The sequence below is a fragment of the Pocillopora damicornis genome, chromosome 14, assembly GCF_964200805.1.
Source record: "Pocillopora damicornis chromosome 14, jaPocDami1.2, whole genome shotgun sequence".
NCBI lineage: Eukaryota > Metazoa > Cnidaria > Anthozoa > Scleractinia > Pocilloporidae > Pocillopora > Pocillopora damicornis.
In genome coordinates, this window is record NC_142683.1 from 8,597,501 (window position 1) to 8,603,409 (window position 5,909).

Here is a 5,909-nt window from a genome sequence, read left to right on the forward strand (position 1 = left end):
ACACGTAAGCTCAAAGAGTGTAAGTAAACAAATGGTTTTATTCACTCGTGTTGTCGCTATTACCGGTCTTCATTACTTTCTGAACTACGAGTTGCATCAGCTTAAATTCAAACGATTCGAACAAAGCGAAGGTCGACTGTGTCTCATTTTGGAGATTATCTAAAATCACAAGAGTCGTTCGCACTCCCGGATCCGATTTACGATGGGCAAGTAGAGAAAATTATCACGACGCTTAGCACAAACATCTATATTTTGTATTCAATTTCCAGGAGGTTTCAAGAAACCCCTTGTGTACGATATTGTTTCGCTGACGTGAGCCGAAACAAACATCGACGCTCGCTTGTCTGTTGAGCAAGTTTCAATTTGACGTACAGTATTTCGCGTCAGTGGCTTTGAAGAAGTCTTACCACGATTTCGCAATTTCTCTGAGAGATATTTCTATCCATAAGAGTTTACCTCTAATCCATTGCTCACCAGCAAAGTCCCGCAAAGAGAACAAAGCTATGCATTACAAACGATCGTCCAGCATGCAATTTTTTCTAAATTGTAGGCAAATGCGCCAACGACTGCCTTTAGAATTTTGACTCACAACATCAGAGATGATTGATTTACCTTCACTTACCAGATCAATATTTTGTTTCCTTCCATTTATGGAACCAGTACATTTCCTAACCAGTAGTCCGTCGCTGGAACCGGGCTAGTATCACAGAAGCTCAAATTCTCACCAAAGTGATGACCACTACATTTGTATGTCACGTCCTCCCGGTCGTAACCTCTGATCTTTTGTTTCCCGCGCTTTTGAATCGTTAAACATGCGCAGTACATAAATCCATGCATACTTAAGGCTACTCAGGTAACTTAGATGAGGTTTCTTTTCTTGCCGGTAAGCTCCCAAGGATTAAAAAGTAGGAGAGACATGAACATACTGGTAATGAATGATAAACTAACACTATCCGAGTGTTTGTTATAATGTTGTTTGTAGAATTCTACACAAAACTGTGATTACTTTTCGGACCTAACAAATCATAGAGGCAGGCTTTGTATTGTGCCAATGTTGAGTGACAGGCTTTGGGATATCTGTGTCATTGCTACAAAGGAAAGTATTTTTCTGAGATGAGGTATAGTTGTCGGTGAATGCCAACAAGTAAAATTGGACAAAGAAATTGGTCCGGTTTTCCCTACCTGACACAATTTGAGGCCTATTATGCAAAAATTCACCATAGCCAGGAGCCCATTACAAAGTAATGGGCTCCTGTCATTGCGTAATGTTGGAATTATTGTACATAACATTTTGGTAGAGGAAAAAGGAAAAGGGAAGAAAAAACAAATTTTCGAAATAAAAAAATACGGTAATCGAAGGAAGTCACCTTGAGGTATCAAACCAGCGACTGTCAGCTTCCCAACAACTTTCGCATGCAAACTTTGTAGTGACCGGCACGGTTCGTGATGTGTTACTCAGTTAAGTTGGTCTTATTAATGCTTACTTGCACTCTCGTTGACATAGAGTCTTACTGACCATAAACCAGTGAGCTCAACCAAAAACGGGCGTATGTCGAAGCTACACGCCGAAACTAGACGTTCACAAAACGACGAGGTGAACAGGTACAATGGTCTTTTGCTCTTGAACGAGCACTACGACCTAAATTTTTTATTGAATAATTTAACCGAACAAATTATCCACCATCAAGAAGATAAATTAAAAAAGGTAATCGGAAGAAAAAAGAGATATAGTTAAAAGCATCACGAAGTCCGTTGCTCAAGGATGCAACCTTGAAAACGACGACTCGAAGAATGCTTTGAGTCGATGTCGTTTAAAATGATATTCAACTACATATAGCATTTTCCCATACGCTCGAGACTTTCAACGAACAAAGATGTTCCCCACCACAAGGTCCCAGATAATGATAGTCCGATCTCGTTGCTCCCGTTCCTCTCCAAGGTGATCGGCAACGTACAATGATCGCCCTTAGTGAAGATGGGTAATTACTGTAGAGAACACGCCCCTGATCAGTTAGTCTCAGCTGTTCCAGTGTATCGGGTTTCAGATCGCTCTAATGCTCAGCCAGTTTCGAACTAGTCAACGCTTTGATGTCACTCCGGAACAAACGCCCTCTCGGCCTTAGTGTTTTATTTTCCACTCTCTTAACTAGTCATGTCGCATAAATTTATGCAAAACTCCAAGTCAAAATCTCAACAAGACAACTATCTATTTCCACCGTCACCACAGCCTGATCTATTCGAGCATCTTTATTAATTCTGCGATCCTATTAACGATTCCGATGCGAAGCCATTTGCTTTTACAGGACATTCATCGCCATCCGCAGCCAGACAAGACCGACTTAGAATAGAATTGGAGTTGGTTAAGGAACCAAAGGGAAGCTGGCTTTAGAATTAGAAGTTCTATGTTTGGGCCAAACTGTTGCACGAGCACCAACTCAAGTTTGATCGGCAACCACGAGTGCATCAGTAAAAGAAAGTTCGGCTAAGAAACGAATCATTGATTGGCCTTAAGACTTTTTATTAGGTATGTCAGCTAACGCAGTTTTTAATATGTTAGACTAACCATCTTTTATCCCCGGATATTTGGCCATGATCCGAGCGTACAATGCAGAGTGGAATTTGCATATGCCCGTTGTTCTTGAGGTGCCCAGGACCAAAGCAAAGAGCTATTCGTAGGCAAGTGTTCGTGTTGTTTATTCCTTTTTGGCCAGGCAGGTCGAACTGAGACACCTTGACTGGGATCGCCTTTGATATCTTGAAATGGCGTCCACATTTTTCAAGCATTCATACTTAAGCGCGACAAACACCAAGTCCAACCCGTCACTCCTTTCACCCTCTACAACTTCTCAGTACAGAGTTTCCAGTCTTGGAGCTATAAATGCTCTTGTTCTTGTGATTCCTCTGCGAGAAACTACACTTTAAATCACTTGTGCAGGTTTTGCAAGTTCAGCGGGCATCCTATACTACACTGCCCGAAACGAAAGATGCCCATTTCTGGCCTTCAATGACTGGACATTCAAAGTGTTGGTTTATCGCAATGTGCGGATTTAGAAATGGACTATGACACGGACACGAAATCGGAAAACAATTTTTTATTAAAACACAAATCTCTCTCAAGACTCGAAACGAACGTACCGGCAATTTCCAATTGATCTTGGTTTTCAGTGGGAGGGTTTTTTTTTATTTGATACTAGGTGCCCCTTCGGTCTGCGTTCACCTGTCTTGATCTGTCAGAGAACGACTCGGGCTGTCATCCATGTGTTTACTAACGGAGGTTATACCGCCGATGTTTACTTGAATAATTTTTATGGTACTGAGCATCTATCAACTGCCTCTGCGGCTTTCGAACGTCTTCAAGAATTATTTGACGAGCTGGGTTAGCAATAATCTCCTGCAAAAGACTGTCCTTCCTTTATAAGAATGATTTGCCCAGGGCTTCTCGTAGATGCTGATCAAATGCTCCTAGAGGTACCTGACGATTGTTTGTTGGAACTTCTTACGAAGTGATTGTAGTGGCTAAGACTTTCCACCTTCACAAGGCTACAATGTACTCGTTATTGAGGAAACTTTCCTTTGTCCAGCTTTCGTCCGGCCAGGCAGGACTTTTTTGTTGCGTCTTTTCAACCGCCCACACGGTTTGTCACCTACATTTTTACCACACTTCATCTACACAGTTTGTCGTAGTTTGTCACCTACAATTTTACCAAACTTCACCGACACAGTTTGTCACCTACATATTTAACCACACTTCATCTACACAGTTTGTCACCTACAATTTTACCACACTTCACCGACACAGTTTGTCACCTACATTTTTACCACACTTCATCTACACAGTTTGTCACCTACAATTTTACCACACTTCACCGACACAGTTTGTCACCTACATTTTTACCACACTTCATCTACACAGTTTGTTACAGTTTGTCACCTACAATTTTACCACACTTCACCGACACAGTTTGTCACCTACATTTTTACAACACTTCAGTGGTTTTGCGATGATTGTGTTACGCCCGCGTGACCTTCAGGACGTTCTATTTACGTGCGACTCATCTTTACATCGAGGCGGTGCCACGTGCTTCGACGAATACATCATCTTCGCATTTCCGAGTCACATTGAGGAACTGGCCTTGCATATAAATGCCTTGGAACTTTTTGTGCTGATCATGGCGGTTAACGTCTGGGCTCCAAGGTTGACAGGTTCTCGATTTCAGATTTCGTGTCACGACGATGCCGCCGTGCAAGCTGTGCTCTCCTGTCGTAGCAGGATGCTTTCATGCAGCGTTGTTTCAGACAACTTTAGCTCACATCAGCTCGCCATGATTTGGCCATCGTTTCCATTTGGCCATCGTGTGATTTCGCCATGATCTCGCCATGACCTCGCCATTATTTTTAATGCGCCTGAATTAGTACTATTTCAAAGGACTGACACAAGCACATTGTATATGTTTTGATAATTGGACGAAACAGTTAACTAAGTCGAAACTTAAATGCTGGGGACAGCAACGACATTGGTCTTAGGGATATATTCTCTTAGCTCATTCTCGTTTGCACCCAAACTTGCCCACCACTCCTAATTTTTCTCGAAACTGGCTTCATAAAACTCAGTGTAAGCCGGTGAAACCAAAACGCTCTGTCCAGTATGGTCTATTGTATACAGATGTACTTCAAATTCAGAGTTTAAATGTACATGCTATTTTGACAACTAAAAGACTGGTTAAATTCCAATTGAGTGGTCCACTTTAAGTGATGCACATTTCGAACAAGTCTAATTCTGGAACAAATTGGAACAATAAACGCGTGCACCAGGGCTCCTAACGCATGTCACTCAAAAATTTGATCATGTGTACAGAATAACTGATTGACTAAAAACAAGAGGCTTAACCTATAAAATGATAATCTCCTACTGAAGGTATTGCTAGTCCAACGAATGATTTGAAGAAACTTAGTTAGATTTACCTGATCATATATGCCCATTTCAAAGTTATTGTCTGATTTTTTTTGGCCGGTGATAGTTTAAACTTAAGTTGCAAAGAACTGACTGGAAATTAAATGACAAGCTGTAACTGTATTCAAGTCCAGGAAGGCGTCGAGGTGTTTTTCTCATTGTACTAAGATGTATCCCATGACTTTAATGTGTCTTTCTCTATTATCTGGATTCCAATTTTCCTCGTTTCCACAGGTGTTTGAGTCATCAGGTGCACCTCCTGTACCAAATCCAGTCCTTGAATCGCATGAAGAGCAGTTCCATTCATTGTTGCTAATAATACCAATTCGGGCTTTGGAGGCAATCCCTTGATCATCATCTGCATTAAACCCTTCCTGGTTACATCTCGTCTGCAAAGAGGCTTGAGAACCAAGGAGCGTCTTCCAGTTGTTACGTCCCGGTGAAGTCGGGTGGTATTGTCCGTCAGCAATCAGCGAGTAAAGAGATTCAGCCTGCCTTTTGATGACCACGAAGTTGAGTTGTTGGTAAATTTTCATACCGAGACAGATCTAGGCGAAGGGAGTGTTCCAGTTTCCTGTCCGTCAAATCCAGTTTTCTCGTCAGGAAAGTTGTATTCTTCATAATCACTCCAGTGAGAACTGCCATAGTGAAAGGTTGACTGAAATAGACCGTACAAAATATTTGTTCAATTCGTCTGTGACATTTTTGCATTAATAAACAAAGGAAAGCTCCCGTTCATTAATTTGATCATACTATTAATATAAATATAGCGTATAAATCTGAGAATTAGCCTGAATTATAAAAATTGCAAAGGACTGGCAGTTTCAAAATGTACACAAACACGTTGCATTATTTTTGAAAGGAAATATGTCTTCTTTTTTAAAAGTTAGGAATTGATTGTAGGACTGAACACGGCGAAACAGCTGAAAAAGTCCACTACGTTCTCTCGTACAATTAA

General features: G+C 41.2%; 1 pseudogene; it reads left to right on the forward strand.

Moving 5' to 3' along the window:
• Nucleotides 1–1,975: 1,975 nt before the first annotated feature.
• LOC149034301 (uncharacterized) lies at nt 1,976–4,370 on the forward strand (annotated as a pseudogene).
• The last annotated feature ends 1,539 nt before the right edge of the window (nt 4,371–5,909 follow it).